This window comes from Geotrypetes seraphini, chromosome 1 (genome assembly GCF_902459505.1).
Source record: "Geotrypetes seraphini chromosome 1, aGeoSer1.1, whole genome shotgun sequence".
Lineage (NCBI taxonomy): Eukaryota > Metazoa > Chordata > Amphibia > Gymnophiona > Dermophiidae > Geotrypetes > Geotrypetes seraphini.
Window position 1 is genome coordinate 334,825,184 of NC_047084.1, and position 22,130 is coordinate 334,847,313.

The 22,130-nt window shown below is 44.3% G+C and overlaps 1 protein-coding gene and 1 long non-coding RNA gene across 5 annotated transcripts in view; one reads left to right on the forward strand and one right to left on the reverse strand.

Annotated features, from left to right (window-relative positions):
- CCSER1 (coiled-coil serine rich protein 1) overlaps positions 1-3,300 on the reverse strand; it is a 969,508-nt gene extending 966,208 nt beyond the window's left edge. The window contains exon 1 of one of the 3 annotated variants that reach the window (XM_033958815.1): positions 3,244-3,300. The gene's annotated coding sequence lies outside the window, so the exon portion shown is untranslated. Of the gene's footprint in view, positions 1-3,040 lie in introns of all 3 variants that reach the window. The other 2 variants (XM_033958809.1, XM_033958799.1) reach the window with 2 other exon arrangements.
- A 1,046-nt stretch (positions 3,301-4,346) lies between these two features.
- Positions 4,347-11,255, forward strand: LOC117348053. 2 transcript variants are annotated; one of them, XR_004536899.1, is made up of 3 exons: positions 4,347-4,400; positions 10,965-10,986; positions 11,072-11,255. It is a non-coding gene; the product is annotated as an uncharacterized LOC117348053 (long non-coding RNA). The 2 variants fall into 2 exon arrangements; XR_004536902.1 differs by lacking the exon at positions 4,347-4,400 and adding an exon at positions 9,364-9,450.
- The last annotated feature ends 10,875 nt before the right edge of the window (positions 11,256-22,130 follow it).

The following is a 22,130-nucleotide window of genomic DNA, read 5'->3' on the forward strand; positions in this document are numbered from 1 at the left end:
TTTCCAACAGGAAATTGTCCAATCCTTTCTTAAACCCCAGTACCGTACTCTGCCCTATTACGTCCTCTGGAAGCGCATTCCAGGTATCCACCACCCGCTGAGTAAAGAAAAACTTCCTAGCATTTGTTTTGAATCTATCCCCTTCCAATTTTTCCGAATGCCCTCTTGTTCTTTTATGTTTTGAAAATTTGAAGAATCTATCTCTCTCTACTTTCTCTATGCCCTTCATGATCTTGTAGGTTTCTATCATGTCTCCTCTGAGTCTCCGCTTTTCCAGGGAGAAGAGCTCCAGCCTCTCCAATCTTTCAGTGTACCGCCACAGACAGTACCAAAAATACTTGTGCAGTTTTTTAGAAGGGGGGGGAGGAAGGGGGTGTGCTTTGCTTTATTCAGGGAATAAGTAGCCACAGAAAAAGCCAGTGCAGATCCCTGTGAGTACTTTTTCATCCTCAGTGAGTTTCAAACGCATGTGTATTTTCCCTTTGAGAACTGGTGCAAAGTCTGTGAGGAAAAAGAACCTGTGGACTTTGTAACTATACACATAATAGTTATGAAAACTGTCTCAATGTTATGTAAAAAGGCCTCGTACTTATTAAAACAGAGAAAGCCTCAGCATACGAGAGTAAGCAAAGCACGCTGTATACAGTCTAGTCTACTCCCAAAACAATCTGTAACGAAACATTTCTAAGAAACAGTTTTTGTCTTGATGAGGAAACAAATGACATTTTAAAATTAAGAAAAATATTGTAAGTTATAATATAAGTAGTAATATAATTATTATTAGTATTTCCCTTTGAGTCATGAAATATTGTTATACATATCCAGGAGGGGTAGGGGAAGGGGAGGGAGGGGGAGGGTAAAAACAGCTTTAGTTTATTTGTTAGAGAAGAGTGCAGTAGACTATATTACTTGATTGCTTATGTATATGCACTTTGTATTTAATGTTAAAAATGAATAAAGAATTTAAAACAAAATTTCAGTGCAATGTTAATTATCACACTTACAAAACCCATCCCATTAGGAAAACAGGTTCATAGGCAACGGTGCGAAAGACAAAGGTGCGCCCGGACAATTGAGCGCAGCGCGGAGGCGTGCGCCGCTCAAAATTACTGTTTTTAGGGGCTCCGACGGGAGGTTTTGTTGGGGAACCCCCCCCCCCCCATTTTACTTAATAGACATCGCGCCGGCATTATGGGGGGTTTGGGGGGTTGTAACCCTCCACATTTTACAATAAACTTAACTTTTTCCCTAAAAACAGGGAAAAAGTGAAGTTTTCAGTAAAATGTGGGTGGTTACAACCCCCCAAACCCCCCACAACGCCCCCACAACACAGCGGCACGCGCCTCCACGCTGCGCTCAATTGTCTGGGCGCGCCTTTGGCCTGGCGCACTTTTGACCTGACACCGGAAAACAAGCCATACCTGAGCTCAAAATGGATTATACATAGTCACACCCATCAATAACACTAAATCGATCATTAACAGCTCATCGTATTTCACAATGCTATGGATTACATTTATCACAGTTGTCCACTATCAATCAGTACCAGGCCTCCACTGAACCTTCCAAAAAGTAATGTATGTCTCCAAATCTCGGTGATCCCACAAGCGCACATATGAATACATTGCCTCTGTATTCTTTTGTCCTTTTGGTGCTCAACAAGGCCAGAAAATGACTTATTCATTGGACAATTATCAGTTTACCAGGAACAGAGATCATGCCCCCTTAGGGTCCAGGACGATTCATCGCGGCCATTTCAGCGCGATGAACCGGCCGCGATGAATCATCCCATTCCTCCCCATAAGGCTTTTCAGGCATTTTTCCCCCTATGCAGTAAAGGCAGCTCAAACTTGCGGCCCACCAGGTACTATTTTGAGGCCCTCAGTATGTTTATCATAATCACAAAAGTAAAATAAAACAGTTTCTTGATCATATGTTCTTTAGCTATAAATTACAATATTTTTATTAAGACTTAGCTAAAAAGAAAGATTTATATAGAGTTTTACCTCATGCAAAAATTGTCATTTCTTTTAATAAGACATTATTTTTTCTGAGGCCCTCCAAGTATATACAAATCCAAAAAGGGTTTGAGACCACTGCCCTATGACTTTACACTTTCTTTTCCCCTTTCACCTGGCATCCTCTTTACTGCCTGCAAAGTCTTACCCCATGTGCCTTCCACAGTGCAACAACCGATTCTCCTCTCCAAGACCCAATCACAATCCTTGACTTACAACAAAGTCAAAATAGACACATTATGGTCACAGAAGCCAACTTTTTTAAATTATTGAGGGGCGGGGCTAAACCTAATGGAGATCATCTCTCCTGGATACAATCAAGGAGTTTATTCAATATTGGGGGGTGCTCAAGCACCCAGCAGAGCTGGCTTTTTATGAGTACGGTACAGTCTCGGTCCCCTTCTGCAAGGAGAGAAAAAAAAAAAAGCCCTGCATTTGGTTACAGGAAACGTATGTGCTGCTTTCATGTTGCCACTGACAGCTCCTCAGCCATGCGTTCGCTCCCCCCCCCCATCCTCCTCCACTAACAACCGCGACAAAGCGATTTGTTCCATTTAATCCCCCCCCCCCCGACCACCCAAGCATGCCCCGTGCGAATCGGAAAGCAAAGGGGGCCACGATACTCCCAATGTCATTTATGCATTGCGGCTGAGCAGTGGGTGTGCGCGGCGCGAGCTGCGAGGCGCTAGAGCTGCACCCGCATAGGGAGGGGCGGACAAGTCCCGGTGCCCCCCTCCCCCTCCCATGTACCTGAGCTAGCGGAAGAGTTCACTCCCACCCCAAGCGTGCGATTCCGAGCACGGGAAGAAAGGAAACGAAAATGCTTTTTTTTTTTTTTTTTTTAACATGCAAGCCCAGCCCCATCCTGGCCAAAAGGCCTGTCCGGAGCGCACGCCTTCCACACCTGGGAGCCAAGGAAGCGCTGCCGGACGCAGCGTTCAAGGACAAGCATCGACCCCATCACAGAGCATAATTTTTTTTTGGGGGGGGGGAGAGAAAACAGAATCGGCAGATCCGACTACCTTGTGGCGTCGCTTTCTCGGCGGGCGCCTTTCCCGGAGGCACCGGGCAGCCTGGGGCCGGGGCTGAGGTGGGCGCCGGGGCTCGTTGCCCGCACCTTGTCCACCGATGCTGGGATGTTGTCGTGAAGCGGCCGGCAGTGGAGAGGGTGGTGCGGGGAGGGGAGGGGGGGGGAGAGAAGGAGGAGGATCTTTCCAAGTCTTACTGTGCGAGCGTGTGTGTAAGACTCAGGCAGTGTTGCCACCTCATTGCTCCGTCTCTTCCTCCTCCCATGTCCTTACGTGTGTGGTTGTGTAGAGCGGGGACACGCCGCCTCCCGCTCTCTCCCTCGCAGGCTGGAGAAGGAGGACCTGACGGGCTGTAATCAAGGCAAGAACTTGGGTCTGACTTGGCAGCACATAAGCCTGGCCTGGCCGAGGAGAGATCTGGGCAAATTTTCAGCTTTCTTACTATCTTCCTGCCAGTTACCCCTAAGGGATGCGCCTGCAATTTGAGGTTACACTTCTCACTCTCAGAGATTCTGATCTTTTAAATCATCAAATTTATTTATTTATTTTTTTTTGGGGGGGGGGGATAACTAGAAAGAAGTCATTGGATTTCCTGGAAAAGGCTGAATCAAATCTGCCAGTTCTCATTTATTCTAGCAGCTAAACGGTTGTCTTTGAATTCACATTGGCTTTCTTTTTAATAAACTTCTTGGGTTTCTCTAGGTTTGGCAAATTGTTAACAACCCCACGCTGAAACAGTTTCTAGATTTCCTGAAGTTGTCATTTCTGAGCTCACTTTTCTTCAGATGTTGTTAGTGAGATTAAATTAAATTCTCTCTACTGCTCCTTTCATTTGTGCTCGCGCTGTTTTCGTGGCGTATTGGTTAGAGCAGGGGTAGGCAAAGCCGGTCCTCGAGAGCCGGAGCCAGGTCAGGTTTTCAGGATATCCACCACGAATATGTATTCGATGGATTTGCATGCACTGCCTCCTTGAGATGCAAATCTATCTCATGCATATTTATTGTGGATATCCTGAAAACCTGACCTGGCTCCGGCTCTCGAGGACCGGCTTTGCCTACCCCTGGGTTAGAGCTACAGTCTCAGCGTTCTGAGGTGAGCAGTGGCGTAGTAAGTGGGGGTGGTCTGCCCCGGGCACACTCTTCCTAAGGGTGTGGCACCTCTCCACCCCCTACCCCCACCCCTCTCCTTGCTGCATGCGTGTCCCGTGCCTTCCCCCATACATTTTTCTACTTCATTGCTGTCCATGTCAGCGTCGGCACTCCCTCTGATGTCACTTCCAGGACCCGCACCTAGGAAGTGATGTCAAAGGGCAAGAAAACATGGACATGCTGCTCATGCCGGAGAAGTAAAAAAGGTACAGGGAAAGGGAATGGGTGCATGCACAGCAGTGGGGGGCGCCATCACCCCAGGTGCTGCTCACCCTTACTGCGCCATTGGTTGTGGGTTCAAACCCTATGTTGCTCCCTGTGACCCTGGGCAAGTCACTTAATCCTCCACAGCCCCAGGTACATTAGATAGATTGTGAGCCCATGGGGCAGATAGGGAAAAAACACTTGAAGAACCTGTATATAAACTGCTTTGAGTGTGCTTGTATAACTAAAAAAAAGGTGGCATACAAGTCCCAATCCTTTTCCCTTCCATATCTCCACAGCATTTCATTCCCATCTCAACCCTCCAATGCTTTCTATCCCAGACCCATGGCTCTCACCTGGCTCTCTCTCTCACCTTCCTGTCTTATAACACTGCAGCTTCCCTTACAAGTTTCTACCTTCAAGTTACTTAATCTCCCTCCCCCCCCCCCCCATTACCCCAGGTACATTAGAGAGATTGTAAGCCCACCGGGACAGACAGAGAAAAATGCTCGAGTACTTGAATACATTTGTGTAAACCATTCTGAGCTCCCTTAGGAGAACAGTATAGAAAATTGAATGAATAAATAAATAAAGGGGGTGGAGTGGAGACAGAAACAGAGTCTGGACATGGGGAGGGGAAGGGAAAGGGAGAGGGAGAGATGCTAGACCTAGGGAAAGGGGGCTGCTAGAGGGAAGAAAAAGAAAGAGTCTGGATCCAGCAGGATATAGCCTTCAACCCATAACCCTACTCCTCTACCTACCAACTCAGCCAGACGATTAATCATTCCCCATGACATCCTGTTTTGTCTGTTTAGATTGTAAGCTCTTTCAAGCAGGGACTGTCTTCTTCCTTGTGACTCTGTACAGTGCTACATACATCTGGTATTGCTATAGAAATAATTAATAGTAGTAGTAGTAAAGAGATAGAGATGCTGCATTGTAGGGGGCTTCGGGAGAGATATTGACCTGGAATGGGTGGAAGGGAGCATGGGTGGCAAAGAAGAGAGAATGAGATATGCTGACTCCAGGGTGGGGGTTTAGGAGGAAGGCAAGAGAGAGAGGGGAGAAAATGGACATGGGGAGGGTCGGAACACAGAGTGCTGGTCATGGAGGGAGAATAGGAACATGGCACAAAGTTGAGAAGCTGGACAGAGCAAGACAGGAGCACAGAGGGGAGATGCTGTATATGGAAGGAGGATAGGGACAGGGAGATTCTAGACAGGATGAATAGGGACATGGGAAAGATGAATACTGGGCATGGAGACAGAAGAAATGTCAAATGGACAGCAGACCCTGGAAAGAAAAGAATTGAGAAAAAAAGACATTGGGACCAAAACAAATTGAAAAAATAAATTTAGAAAACATTATTCTGAATTTAATTTGAATATGTCAGCTTTGGAAAATATCCATCTCTGATATCTTGGGTTTGTTTCATTTTCTCTAGTCTTTCTCTACATGTAGAGTCTGACTTCTTCAGGTCTCCAATTCAGTTTCTTACCTTCAGATATCTGTTACTGATTTATAGTCCCTTGTTCCATATTTTTTTAGGTATCTGTGTTTTGCATGTGTGACCAAAGTATGGCATTCTGCTTGTCTGTAAATAGTATAATGGATACACTGTATTTCAAACTGATTGACAGGTGAGATAAGAGAAGGATCAACCAATCAGCACTCACTTCCAGGTTAGACCATGTCCACACTCCGTGCACACCACACCCATGCCCCACCCACACCACACCCACACTCTGTTCATGCCCCACCTACTACCACACCCACTACCATGCCCATGCTCCACCCGCTGTCTACCCCCAAAGTACCCCCCCTCTACACCACAGGAAATGACCCCTGCTGCTTTCTGATGACATCAGTAGAAACAGGGCTGTCTGACCCCAGAAATGCACTTTTCTGATTCTGCAGCATTCTGCCTCTTCTCTTTGCTTTCTGTAGAACTTAAGGATTGATTCTGGCTCCTGAGTTAATTGCATTTTTCTCTTTGGCTGACCCCTGATGCAAGCGTTGTATGCTAAAACACAGCCTACGTTGGGTAAATTAAGACAAGTCCAGGTCAAGAACATAAGAACACAAGCATTGCCTCTGCCGGGTCAGACCAGGGGTCCATCGTGCCCAGCAGTCCGCTCCCGCGCGGCCCCCCAGATCCATGACCTGTAAGTGATCCTTTACCTAAATCGTGTATTCCCTATTCATGTGGTGTCCTATAAAGTTACCCTCTATTTGTATCCTTCAATCCCCTTCACCAATCCCTTTTTGAAACCCAATATTGTACTCTGTCCTATCACCTCTTCTGGGAGCGCATTCCAGGTGTCCACCACCCTCTGCGTGGAGAAGAACTTCCTAGCATTCGTTTTGAATCTGTCTCTTTTCAGTTTTTCTGAATGCCCTCTTGTTTTTGTGGCCCCGCTAGTCTGAAGAATCTGTCCCTCTCCACCTTCTCTATGCCTTTCATGATTTTATAAGTCTCTATCATGTCCCCTTTAAGTCTCCGCTTTTCCAGGGTAAAGAGCCCCGGCTTCTCCAGCCTTTCAGCATACGAAAGGTTTTCCATGCCCTTTATCATCCTAGTTGCTCTTCTCTGGTCTTGTACATTGAGGCCATTTGTGCTTATATATTATTTTTTTTTTGCTATAAAGGATCTTCCCAAAACAGGGCATCCTTTTTGTCCAGTTTGTCTGTCATACTAGATTGTAAGCTCTTTTAAGGAGGGACTGTCTCTTCCATGATTTGCGTTTGCCTGGTATAGGGTTACGAGATGTCCAGGTTTCCCCAGACATGTCCTCTTTTTGAGGACTCCATCGGGTGTCCGGGCGGCTTTTTCAATTTGCCACTTTAGTCCATATTTTGCCATTTTGGGAGTGTGGTGCAGCAACAGCCTGAAAAAGAAATCACCCTGGCTGGGGTCAGCGTTGTACTCTGGAGCTCCTACCTCTTCCAGCAGCCTTCCCATCTGGCCCTCTCCCAACTGTACCTGGCAGCATCCCCTTCCCTGTGCCCTCTTCAGCAACTTGTCAGTGACGGTGATCTAGACAGGCTGCCGTGATTGGGGCCTTCTCTCTGTGAATCCCGCCTACTTTGTTTCAACTTCCTGTTTCTGCATAGGTGAGACTCACCTTGGGAAAGCCCCAACGTCTTCGCATAGGGAAACGTCACATAGGGAAACGTCATCGCATAGGGAAAGCCCCAACGGCGACTCGCAAGAACTGCCTGCAGCCATTCAGGCAGGCGCACGGGACCACACAGGCGCGCTCTGCCTCTCCCTGCCGCATCTGTCTGGCAAAGGATTAAAAACAGGTACAGGATAGGGAAGCTCACTGCCAGGGAGGAGGGGGAAGCTCACTGCCGGGGGAGGAGGCTCACTGCCACAACCGTCCAGCAAGGGAAGCACCTGGATTAAAAGCAGACACAGGGAGGGCAGCTCACTGCCACAGCCATCTAACGAGGGAAGCGCTGCGATTAAAAACAGGTGGGGGGGTGGTATTCGCTCCATAAGATGCACCCTTATTTCCACCCACTTTTTGGGAGGAAAAAAGTGCATCATATGGAGTGAAAAATACAGTAGATTGCTAATCAATATGATGGATGTGCTTGTTTTTGAGTGCAAATTAACTCAAAACGTGGCTCGATAGTCGACAAGCAAACGCGCATTTCATCATCCACCATCTGCAGTCGTTCTCTTTTTTATTTAATTCCTGTCAAAGCTGAAAATCCAAGTTCACAAAGATAAGATTCAAACAATAGCAAAGCCTTGATTGCTTTGTTGCTCGTTAGGATAACTACTGCATACAAAATAAAACTAAAATTATTTGCTATAAGTTTTCAAGGACCAATCGCATCAAAGAATGATACTTGTCTGGGTGGCTGTATCCTTATGCACAGACGCTCATAGCATTGACTGACTCTTGCGTATGCAACGTACATGTCATCTTTTCTAGTGTATACTTATGAAAGGAATTTTTAAAAATAAAGTAAAATTCGGGAATCTCTCGTGGCACACCCAGAATTTCTTCAGGGCACACCACTGCGCTGTGGCACATACGTAGTTTGAGAGACACTGCTGTAACACCAGTACTAACCTCAGGAAGGAGATTTTGGCCTCTGAAAGCTAATAGAAAAATGTGTTAGTCCAATAACTTGGTACAGTGGTACCTCGGAATCCGAACGCCCCAGAACTCGAACGACTTGGAATCCAAACTTTTTTTGTAGTAAATTTTGTCTTGGAATCTGAGCTCTGCTTTGGAATCTGAACGTCCTGCACATTGTATGTGTGTGTTTGTGCCCCAGAATCTGAATGCTGTTTTGGAATATTTGTTAATATTTTACCTTAAAATCCAGTGTATTTCCTGTTAAAATTTGAGTTTGTGGGACCCAGGAATGGATTAATCCAGTTTCTATTATTTTCAATGGGAAAAATTGTCTTGGAACTCGAACGCTTTGGAACTCGAACGGGGTCCTAGAACAGATTAAGTTTGGATTCCAAGGTATCACTGTATCTTATTTTCAATTTTTGTTTTTTTTTTCTATTTGGTGAGTTGTATTTGTCAGTGTTTTCAAATTTACATCTGCTGTCTATATTTTTCACAGAACTAGAGGACATGCATCGCTGTTTATGTGGTGCTGCATTCTATGCAGATTCTGGCTTCTTAGGATGCAGTTTCATTGTTGTCTACATATTCTATTTTTAGTTTGTGGTTACATATTCTATACTGGGTGAAAGTGTATCTGTGTTCTGTGTGTACGAAAAAGACCTGCTTTTCTGTTGGAATTGGCTGTGCAGGATCGATCTGTACTAATCTAACTTCTTTATTTTTACAATGGGTGTATTGATGTTCTAGTGCTCATTGCAAAGGTTAAGATGATGCCATTTCCTAGGTGTGACTCATGGATTATATTTTTTTTCATATAGAGGAGCAGGAGTTTAAAAATGATTGACCCCAGGTGTCTAATGTCCTAGGTATACCACTAATGGCTGGACTCGGAGTTCCAGACCTGATGCTGCAGCAGTCAGTGCCGACGGTTACCACAGATGCACCAGTAAAGGTCAGCTCAGGTCACACCAGTCACCTTATTTTCAAGTGCATGCTGTACGACAAGCAAAAAGAGCCTCCTTTCTCCTCCGATCTTTTGAACTGCACATAGCAGATCTCCACAATGCCCGAGGAGAGGAGGAAAGATTCAAGAGGGTCCCGTGAGTTGAGTAATTTTCTTCTGATAACGTCATTACTGGTAGTGACAAAGATAATGGAAAAGGTGGTTTATTTCCAACTGCATCAGTTTCTGCAGGATCATCATATCTTGGATGACCATCAAGTTTCAAGTTTATTAGGATTTTATTTACCGCTTATCAAGGTTATCTAAGTGGTTTTTACCATATTACAGAGACTTTGTTGGTGTCCATGTTGGATGAATTGAGAGTGGGTTTGGATCAGGTGGTGTTTCTGGATATTTCAGCAGCATTTGATATGATGGACCATGCGATATTGTTGAATAGACTGATCGAATATGGGATTCATGGGTTGGTTGTGGCTTAGTTTGAGTCTTTTTTGAGGAGGAGACAGCAGGAAGTTCTTATGGGAGGAAAACTGTAAAGTCGTAGGGGTGCTGCAGGGCTTTCTGCGGCCTTATTCAATTTGTATCTTGTACTGCTGTGTAAAATGCTTTCGGACTTGGATATATCCTATCGATGGTACACTGATGATATCAAATTTTTCCCCATTGATGGGGACTTTGATGGGGCAGCGTCAGACTTACAGTTGGTAGTGGTAGCGATTAAACACTGGATGGATGCAATCATTTGACGTTAAGTATTCAGAAGACACAGGTGTGTTGCGAGAACCTTGGGTGCCAATGTCCCAAAGGCAGTTGAGTTACTGGGGGAAAGAGTATTGGTAAAATGGAGAGTGAAGTATCTCGATGTAATGGTGGATTCAGGTGTTACCCTGAGAAGACAGGTGCTGGCAGTAGTTCGGAAGGTGTATTTCCATCTTCGGTTAGTGAATGGACTTAGGCCTTATTTGGCGGCTCCTTTGTTTAGGACAGTGTTGCAGTCGATGGTATTATCTGTTTTTGATTATTATAGTCTGGTGTTCTTGGGAGTACCAGAGTCAGTTTTGTGTGCGCTATAGGTAGCCCAGAATTCAGTAGTACGCTCTGTTTAAATTAGGAAGACATGAGCATGTGAGAACCCCCACAGCTCCTTCTGGGGTTCAGCCCTACCATGACCCAAAGCTGCAGCTGTTTAACTGAGGTCATAATGGGTGGAGGATGGAATTTTCCCCCGGGTCAGGGTATGCTTCCTCCCGAACACACTGTGGATGTTACAAAAAATTTTTTTAAAACCTCTGCATAGTCTCAGGATGTGTATAATCTTCAATGAACTACTGGTAAGATAAGACAAGTTACATCCTATTGAGATTTTTTCAAGTTTTATTACACAAAAAAATCAATAAATTATTAAATTGCAAAGTATTACCCCCTCTTTCTTAATATTCCCATTCTTTTTACCTGTGTATTCCTTTAGTATACCTTAATGACTTTTTCTCTTTTTTTCTTAGGTGTCCACTGAGAATGACTCAGGTAAGCAAATTTAAAAAAAAAAATCAAATTATCCCACTGTGTGCACACAGAAAAAAAAATAAGAAAACCTCTCTTTTGATTGCAGGCTTTCTTGCGTTGGCTAGCAGCTGGAACTGAAACACCTTGAAGCTGGGAAAAGAACACCTTTCAGCAACTGGAACTGGACTACTCTTCCTTACTCTTCCTTCACTCTCTCTCTATCTGTGTTACTTCATCAGTGTTCTTCTTAGGCAGACAGGCTGTGTTCTTCTAACTAATAAAATAAGGTTCCCAATACTAGACCTCCCACCTTGTGCAATAAGATTCAAGTTTTCAAGTTTAAGTTTCAAGTTTATTAAGTATTTTGATTAATCGCCTATTCAAAATTCAAGGCGATGTACAGGTAAATAAAATTTTTAGTGACATACTTACAATTATTAAATTAAAAAATAATAATTTTATGTATATAAATTACAGTATATTTATAGGGTATTTCTACAAACTATAATGAGACAAAAGGAAAATTATTTAATGGTTACAATCAGTAATAAAATCGTTAATTCAAGGGAAAAACATTAGGAGGGGAGACGAAGACAATTAACCTAGTAAATAAAGTAAGAATGCAAAAAATTTAATCGTTAAAGGCATCTATAAATAGAAAACTTTTAAGTTTGGACTTAAATTTTTCCAGGTTTTTTTCTTGTCTTAGGTACAGTGGAAGGTTGTTCCAAGATTGAGGGGCTGTTATAGAGAAGATTGTGTTACGCCTTGTGTTAATAACTTTTAATGAAGGAATTGCTCCTCACATTCAAGCACTTTCTGTTCAACACAACAGCCAGCAATCCCACTAGCCTTCCAAACTATCAAAATATATTAAACTGAGTTCAATTCAATTTCTCTATGTCACTAGTGCAGCTCTGGAACACTGGCACTCAGATCTGTAGAGCCGCTGCAGCCCATCTCAACAATGTAGTAGTGCTCCTTAGGACTCCATGGCAGCTCTAAATTTAATGGCTCCTTTTACGAAGCCGTGGGAGCAGTTTAACGCACGTAATAGTGTGCGCTAAACTGCCAGCCACGCTAGCCACTACCGCCTCCTCTCGAACAGGCAGTAGTTTTTCGGCTAGCGCGGAGGTTAGCGCGTGATTAAAAGTTGTGATAAACCACTAATGCGACTTCGTAAAAGGAACCCTAAAACTTCTCCCAATGGATTAATTGTCCCCAGTCACACCAGAAATTAGTCTGTAAATGAGAAATGAATCTAATAACTCCTCCTCTATCCCCTAAGTATTTCAGCTTTTCCACAAAGTTTCAAGCCTAAATTGACACCATGTGGAAATAAAACTCTCCCCTTTTATCTAATACAATACCAGCAATTTGATCTAAAATCATAAGAACATAAGAATTGTCACTGCTGAGTCAGACCAGTGGTCCATCATGCTCAGCAGTCCGCTCACGCGGCGGCCCTCTGGTCTAAGACCAGCACCCTAACAGACTAGCCCTACCAGCACACGTTCTTGTTCAGCAGAAACTTGTCTAACTTTGTCTTGAATCCTTGGAGGGGGTTTTCCCCTATAACAGCCTCTGGAAGAGCATTCCAGCGTTCTACCACTCTCTGGGTGAAGAAGAACTTCCTTCCGTTTGTACGGAATCTATCCCCTTTCAACTTTAGAGAGTGCCCTCTTGTTCTCCCTACCTTGGAGAGGGTAAACAACCTGTCCTTATCTACTATGTTTATCCCCTTCAGTACCTTGAATGTTTCGAACATGTCCCCTCTCAATCTCCTCTGTTCGAGGGAGAAGAGGTCCAGTTTCTCTAATCTTTCGCTGTACGGCAGCTCCTCCATCCCCTTAACCATCTTAGTCGCTCTTCTCTGGACCCTTTCAAGTAGTACCGTGTCCTTCTTCATGTACGGCGACCAGTGCTGGACGCAGTACTCCAGGTGAGGGCGTACCATTGCCCGGTACAGCAGCATGATAACCTCTGATGTAATGTAATGTAATGTAATTTATTTCTTATATACCGCTACATCCGTTAGGTTCTAAGCGGTTTACAGAAAATATACATTAAGATTAGAAATAAGAAAGGTACTTGAAAAATTCCCTTACTGTCCCGAAGGCTCACAATCTAACTAAAGTACCTGGAGGGTAATAGAGAAGTGAAAAGTAGAGTTAGAGGAAAAATAAAAATAAAATAAACATTTTAACAAGACAGCATTGATCTAAATACTTTGGAAGGTAGACGAGAGGAGAGAAAGGAATAGAAGCAGAAGGGGGAGCCGTTGAACAGTAGAATTCTGGAGAAATTTAAATGATAGAAATAGAACAAAACAAAGACAAAAGGCAAAACAATAGATAAGATTAAAGATAAATCATAAGTTGGAAAGAAAAATAAAATAAAACTTTGTCTTCAATCCACGGTTTCAGCGTCAGTGATGAAGTGGAGCAAGTAAGTTTAGGAGGAGCGATTGACGTTTCCAGAAAGGGCTTCTTCAGGGAAGAGATTTGGCAGACAGTCCCAGGAAGCCTATGTCTCCTCCCCTGCGATGTTCTCCCATCCATGCATTCCCTCCCAGACACACTGCCCGTGCCCCAGCCGCTCCAAGGAGGCTGCCCCAGATGAGGCCCATGGTGAATGCAGGATTCTCTCCTCTGCGGGAAAGCCGCCCGGAGCCGATCTGTTCGTGATCCCCTTCTTATCATTTCTAGCATTCTGTTTGCCCTTTTTGCTGCCGCCGCACATTATGTGGACGGCTTCATCGACTTGTCAATCAGAACTCCCAAGTCCCTTTCCTGGGAGGTCTCTCCAAGTACCGCCCCGGACATTCTGTATTCATACATGAGATTTTTGTTACCGACATGAATCACTTTACATTTATCCACGTTGAACCTCATCTCCCATGTCGATGCCCATTCCTCGAGCTTGATTATGTCACGTTGCAGATCTTCGCAATCCCCCTGCGTCATTACTACTCTGAATAACTTTGTATCATCCGCAAATTTAATCACCTCGCTCATCGTACCTATGTCCAGATCATTTATAAAGATGTTAAAGAGCACGGGTCCAAGCACCGAGCCCTGCGGCACCCCACTGGTGACGCTCTTCCAGTCCGAGTATTGTCCATTTACCCCCACACTCTGTTTCCTATGCTCTAGCCAGTTTTTAATCCACGTGAGTATTTCACTCTCAATTCCATGGCTTGCAATTTTCCAAAGTAGTCGTTCATGCGGAATCACTCAAGACTTTCACCAATTAGCTCAAACTAAAATTCTTGCTCAAATAAACTTCCAATCAATCCTTTCCTTAAGAAACCCTCCCAATATTAGTATTACCAGCAGCTACCTTCTTCTGAAGTCAATACTCAGCTGACTAAAACTAACTTTAAAATTCCATTTACTCCTCATTAATCTTCAAATATTTAATCATTACACCAGTCAAATGCTCAGCAACCACCTAGCGCTAAGGAAAGATCTCAACTGCCTCTTCAAAACAACTGATAAGAATCCTCACATGCACACTACCTCTTGAGAATTTTCACATGCACACTCTCTTACAGGCACATTTTAAAAGGTGGTTTTGGCTGAAAATAGAAGATAGGATATGTTAACAAGCTACTGGTAAATGTCTTCATGTGCTTACAGAAGATGGCTCCCAAACACCTGGTCCAGAGCATTTCACGTAAGCCATCTCGATGCTTTGGTCAATTGATCATGGGGGTTTGTCTGTTCCCTCTGTACGGGACTTAAGACTTTCATCTTTCAGGAATAGTGTCTTCCATTGTATCGGTCCCAAGAAATGGAACAAACTCCCAGAATATATTCGTCAGCAGCATAATTTGCTGAACTTTAAGAAAGTACTTAAAAGACACTTGTTCAGTATGATGAAATATAGGGTTTGAGATTGGCTGAGGGAGGATGAGTGATGACTGTTGAGTGCAGAGTGCTGGTCACTAATGTATTCCATGGTCTGGTCTGTTTTATAAGGTAACTTATATGTTACATGCAATTTTATATTTTGATGTATTATACGATCTGGCCAGTTTTTTGGGCTACAATGATGTTAGAAACATAGAGTATGACGGCAGAAAAGGGCCGACGGCCCAACAAGTCTGCCCACACAAGAACCCTCCCTCCCTCGAGAATCCATCTATTAAGCATTCTTCTTGAGTGACCCCACCTGTCTGTCCCATCGTCCCTTGAAGTCGAGCGTGTTACTGGCCTCGACTACCTGACGTGGAAGACCATTCCATCGATCAATCACCCTTTCGGTGAAGAAGTATTTCCTGGTGTCGACATGAAATCTTCCTCCTCTGAGCTATAGCGGATGCCCTCTTGTCACCGTGGGACCAGTAAGAAAAAAAGATTTCTTCCTCCACCTCAATGCGGCCCGTGATGTATTTGAATGTTTCTATCATGTCCCCCCTTTCTCTGTGCTCTTAGAGAGAATATAAGCACAGTCTGCTTAAATGTTCTTCATATGGGATATCTTTAAGTCCTGAGACCATCCTGGTGGCCATTCGCTGAATCGACTCCATTCTCTTCACATCCTTTTGATAATGTGGCCTCCAAAACTGAACACAGTACTCCAGGTGAGGTCTCACCATGGATCTGTACAACGGCAGTATAACTTCAGGTTTTCGGCTAATGAAACTCCTGATGCAACCCAGCATTTGTCTAGCCTTTGCTGAAGCTTTCTCCACCTGTTTGTCATTGAAGCGACTTGTATGGTTCCATGTATTTTTATATATTGTATGTAAGTGTGTATTTGCTTTATGGTGATGTTTCTGTTGATGTATATTGAATATAAATTGTACTGTTCTATTTTGTATGTAAATGTATAACTCACCCTGGATAAGGGTGGGGGATAAATAAAAGATGGAGGCCAGCTGGGATCCGGGAGGGACTTACTGCACAGACAGTGCAGGTACACTAGTGTTCTGCTGCCTAAGTTAGCCTGAAGTTGGGACAAAATAAAATAATGTTCTGTCAGTAGACATTTTATGCTGGGCACTACTGACCTGGCTTTTCAGCCTTGGTTTCAAAAGGGTTTGGTTTATTTATCTCAGGTTCTGATGGAGCAAGGGTGTATCCAACCCTTTAATACCTTGTGTCAAAAATATGGTTTGGAACCCAGGGATTATTTTAGCTATCTGCAATTGTCCCATTGCATAGCCTCTCTCCCTCACACCTCTTTAACCAAGCTGGTATATGAGGCTTTGACTGAAGCTTATTGGTTGGAAGCCCGTCTATTGGTTCCCCTGAAATGTTATCATAAACATATATTGGATAAGATGTCTGAACTTTCATGGGACCCCTATGTAACCAAATGGAATAGAGATTTGGGCTTTGCTTTATCCATAGATACATTTCGTCAGAACCTGGACGCTCATAGAGTTTCTGTTATGTCAGCCCCACAATATGAGCAACATTATAAATTCTTATTGTGTATGTATATTTCACCCCATAGGGCTTATCTTGCAACATTATGTCCAACTGGCCAATGTCCCAAATGTTCCTGTGTGGATGTGTCCCTTGGTCATATGTTTTGGACTTGCCCACAGGTTTTATCTTTCTGGTCCTCTTTGATTGATTTTGTGGCACACTCGTGGAACTGTATTTGGCGTCGAGCACCATTTGATGTTATTTGGCTGTTATCAAGTGGTGCACCCCAGACCAAGGGGACTACAAGATTTTCTCCATCGTGTGACCCTTCTGGGGAAAAAGTGTATACTTCAATGCTGGCTGACTCCGACTGCACCTTCTCTAGCACAATGGCGTTCTTTGATGATCATGCAAGCTTCAATGGAGTGCATATTGATAAAAGGCATAGACTCTAAGTTGAGTCACCTTGATATGAGAACCCTTCTGGTCCACACTAACGCCAGTGGCCTGCAGTCGACTTTTGAATGCTTGATGTAGTGTTGTTTCGCTTTCCCGCATGTGATTTCTTGTTTTGTACACCCACCTGGCATGGGGAAGGGGGGTATGGAGGGTTTCTTGAGGGGGGAGAGATTACCTGTTTTGCTTAACGTATTATGCTTACTGCTTACTTCCATAAGAACATAAGAATTGCCGCTGCTGGGTTAGACCAGTGGTCCATCGTGCCCAGCAGTCCACTCACGCCCCCAGGTCAAAGACCAGTGCTCTAAATGAGTCCAGGTCAAAGACCAGTGCTCTAAATGAGTCCAGATGCCCGGAAAGTCTTCTAAAAAGAGGACATGTCTGGGTCAATCCAGACTCCTGGTATCCCTACAGAGGGGACTATCTCCTTCACGACCATGTACAATGCTGCATGGTGAAACTCTAGAAATAATTGCTAGTAGTAGTAGTAGCAGAGGTATAGCAAACATTACACTAAGCATAAATATAAACCACCAAATATTCAGTCTGTAGCAGTAAGCAGCATCTGAGCCACTCACAGCCGCTGACTGAACCGACCTTGTATATTCAAAGATAGGGCATATGCGGCTCCTGGCATTGAATATCTGGGTCTCAGTGATCACCCAGAAGTTAATTGGGCACCAGCCAATATTCAGACCAGTGTCCAGTTAACTTTAGCATTAAGTTAGGACAGCCTTTTTGCTTTCTTAAATTTATGCTTACTGGGCTGGAGAGCAAACTGAAAACTGCTGCTCACAAGCTAAGTAGTTGCTCCACCCAAGGCCTGCCTCTAACAAAACCAGTTTGGAAGATGGGCATTCAGTGGCCATATTCAGTGGTACCCGTCATTTGATGCTGGGTCAGGAGCCTCTTCTGCCTGGTTTAACCCTTTTGAATATTAGGCCAAAAGTTGCATAACATGCGTCAAAAGTCAGGGCCAGATTAGGACAAATGCAAACAAGGACCCATATATGTAAGAGTCTCTGTTAGGAGGGGGCTAGAGTTGTCAAATGTGTGGCTTTTTTCAGAGCTGTACAGATGTATAAAGTACTGTATATTGATTTTTTTTTTCCAGAGATTAAAACCTGAATTTGCTACTCTCCAATTCTCCCCATTAGCAATAGAGACTATGCAGCCAATGGGAAAATAGCTCTAATTACAGAAACGGTGGGAGCAGCCAAGAGGAAGTTCCTGTGTTGTGAAACAAAAGCTTCTGCATGAGATAGGGGAACTGAGCTCTGCAAAGGGAACTGGGCTGACCTTGGGGTAGGGGGGAAGGAGATTTTTGTCAATTATTACAACTCAGGAATTTGCCTCTTTTTTTAATGGCTTCTTTCACCACCGTCTGTTGTTTTTCACTAATCTTAGCACTGACCGTCCACATAAGTACTTATTTACCTGTTGATGTTCACATTTAAGGTAAGATAAGAAGCAAGCTTATCATCAACAGCCCCCTCCTGTGTTTTTTCTGATTTATTTTTTCAAATTTACACTGCAAATCACTCCTTTAGATTAAACATAGGCAGAACTAATTTGGTTATGTGTGTATCTGTATCTTCCGTTTGCAATCAATTTTCAGTATTTTTTTTCCAATCTAATGCATGGTTTTATAATTTTGCCTTACCTTATATTACCCTAGGCGCCTCTCGAGTCAAAGAGAATGAGAGAACAGCAACAGAGATTATGGGCTAGATTCACAAAGCAAACCGATCGTGTACCAATCGGTTTGCAAGCCCTTTACGACCAGCTTTCCCTCCAACCCCATTCACTAACACCTGCAGCGATCCAATCCCGATCCTCCCATGCAAATTAGTAAAACCCCATGAAAAATAGCCAAGCGATTGATTCACTAACAATTGCTTGGCTATTTTGAATCGGGCTGACTGCTGCAGACCTGTTGGTAACTGCCTGCCTGTCTTTTTTATTCATTTTTTTTTCCATGGCCCCGTTAAAAAAAATTAATAAAAGACAGAGAGGCCTGTCAAAAAAACGTGCCCCCCCCCCCACACACACACAAACGTGCCCCCCCTGAAGAAAAAAGCAAGAGGGATGCTAACTCCCTCCTGCCATCGGTGATTCAAAAAAAAACCCCAAAACATTCCTGATGCTGCCCCCATCCCACATTAATATGGCAGAAGGGATGCCAAATCTCCCTCCTGCCCCCCCCCCCGACCAACACAGCCCCAAAAAGTTGGGAGCATGAGGGGTGCTCCTCCTGCTTCTCTGGTCCAGCGACACATCTGCTGGACATTAGGCCCCACCCCAGTGGTGGTAAATGCCTGAAATGCTCTCCCGCAGGAGATGGAGAGAGAAAAAGATGAAAGAATTAAAAAATGTTTATAAATACGAAGGAAGCCTGTATGGAAGGCATGGAACCAAACAAGCTTAGCGGTGATTGGATGGCAATCACCAGAAATTGAGAAACAAAGAAGTGCCAGACAGAATTAGAGATTGACACGGTGGCTGTTATCTGCGGGGAGCTGCAGTAACCCACTGAAATGGGGAACAAAAAAATAGTGGTCGCGTCAGGGACAGGGACAAGGCCATTCACTACCACGTAGAGTGGTGAATGGTCTTGTCTCCGCAGTGAAGGGAACACATGGGGTAACAGATCGCGCAGTGCAGCAGCCCCCTCCCGCCCAATCGCCACATTCCGCCATCTCCCTCCCTCCCCCTTAGTTTATGTGCCAAATTTAATTTTTGTTCTCCTAGCAGTACGCTTTAAACAAGTCGGGCGCGTGCGCGCGGCTACTTCAGTTGAATCTTCTCTGATGCAACCAAAAACAGGAAGCTGCATCAGAGGAGAAGATTCAACTGAAGCAGCCGAGCGTGCGACTTGTTAAAAGCATGCCGCTGGGAGAAGAAAAATAAAATTTGCCACATAAGGTGAGGGGGAGGGAGCGAGATGGAGGGAAGCAGCGATCGGGTGGGAGGGGGCTGCTGGACTGCGCAATCCGTAACCAAGCATGTTTCCTCAGTGCAGGAAGGAGGGAGTGAAAGGGAAAGAGATGCTGGACCAAGTGGATGATGAGGGAGACAAATACTGAACCTGCAGCAGGAAAGAGAAAGGGGAGGACAGGCAGCTGAGCCAGATGCTGGAAGTGGGGAGAGAAAGAGGAAAAGAAGCTAGATGGGGTTGGAGAGGAGAGAGACACATTGGTGTGGAAGAGGAAGAAAGGGGAAATCTGAACACAGGAAGGTAACAGAAACAGAGGGGAAATTATGTGCATGGGTGCATAGGGACAGAGACATAAAGTAGAGATTCATGCAGGAAATTATGTGCACGGGGGCATAGGGACAAAGACATAAAGGGGGGAGATACATGGGGATGGTATATGGACACCGGGAGCAATGCTGGACACAAGGGGGGCAATGCCGGACACAGGAGGGAGCATACAGATACAGAGGGGAGATATTAGAAATGGGGAAAATAGGAACACAGAAGGCAGATGGTTTGTGCGGATGGGATCAGATGGTTTGCAGGAACAGGACAGGGATGAGCTCATGGGGACGGGGCGGAGATGGGGGACAAATTTTTTCCCCATGTCATTCTCTAGCCCTGATCGTGGCTGGACAGGTTCAGCTTCAGTAGCTGGAGAGGAAGGCCAGTGGCAGGCAGATTTCTATGGTCTGTGCCCTCATTCTGGCTGTACAGATAAGCCAGTGCTGGACAGCCCCGATAATGTCTAGAGATCTGGAGTCAGTGGCATAGGAAGGGGGGGATGGTCCGCCCAGGGTGCTCTCTTGGTGGAGGCACTGGCACCCATCTTCCTCTTCCCCCCCCTCCCCACTCCCGTCACTATTTAACAACCCCAGCCTTCTGCTCACACTGGCGTCGGTTGTTCCTCTGATATCACTTCCTGGATCCCCACCTAGGAAGTGACGCTGATGCGAGTAGCAGGTTGGGGTTGCTGACCGCGCTGGAAACATTAAAGAGGTCTAGGGGAAGGGAAGGGGCATGCGTGCGGCAGGAGGAAGCGGGGAAGGAGCGGATGAGGGTGGGGGAGTGGAGAAGACGGTGGGGTAGGGGCACCTCGCACCCTTGCTAAATTTCACTTTATTGTTATACATTTGAATGTCCAAAGATGAAATATATACTGAGTAAACAAAAAAGGCAAAGTGGAACAAAATATCTGGATGACCAAAAGTTTATTCAGCAACAAATATAAACAATCCCAAAGGGACCCAACACAGTTCATGTTTTTGGCATGTGGTGCCTTCCTCAGGGATCCTTTTCAGAATACTCACCAATTTTAGCACATTTGGGATAAAAACTTAAAACAGTCTTCTTCCAAAGGCTCAGCAGAGTTGGCAGAATAAGCTTTTGTATTTGGTTGAATTGGCATTATAGCCCTGATATTGATCAAAGAAATATATATATTTATTTTGTATAGATTTATTGTACTGAACTATTGGGAAGGTGTTATTGTAAATAGTATAATTACTGGCATGTAAATGTTAGATGAACCAACACTTGGTTATACTAGTATTCTATGGCAGAATCTGGGTGCCCAGGTGCTCCTAGAGAAAAGGCTTTTACTGTGCGGCATCTGAGCATCTAAATACACTGAATTTCCCCCATAGCTGCTTATACCACCACACATTAAGGAGGTCATTTTAGAAGCATCTACACAAATAAATAGTGGCATTTGCATGTTTTGATTATATACACATATAAATAGCAATTTCAGAAAGCTTGAAGCAGAGATTTCATGGGTGAGGTTTGCCAGGGGCTGAAAAAGTGTGTGTGTACTTTGTATGTATTTTGAGAAATTTCTGTCCAGCCTTTGCACCTGTTCTGAGGCACTCACAGGCAGGCCTTCATTTCTAGCAGTTTATTTATTTATAAAATCCTGAATGGGTAGAGGTGAATCGATTTTTTTACTCCATCAAAAATTACAAAGACTAGGAGACCCTCAATGAAGTGATAGGGAAATGTAATGTAATGTAATTTATTTCTTATATACCGCTACATCTGTTACTTTTAAAACCAATAGGAGGAAATATTTGTTCACTCAAAGAGTAGTTAAGCTCTGGAACGTGTTGCCAGAGGATATGGCAACAGCAGTTAACATACTGTAGATGGGTTTTAAAAAGTTTTGGACAAGTTCCTGGAGGAAAAGTCTATAGTCTGCTATTGAGACGGACATGCTCTGGATTGGTAGCATGGAGTGTTGCTAATATTTGGGTTTCTGCCAGGTGCTTCTGACCTGGCCACTGTGGAAACAGGATACTGGACTAGATGGACCATTGGTCTGACCCAGTAAAGCTATTCTTATGTTCTAA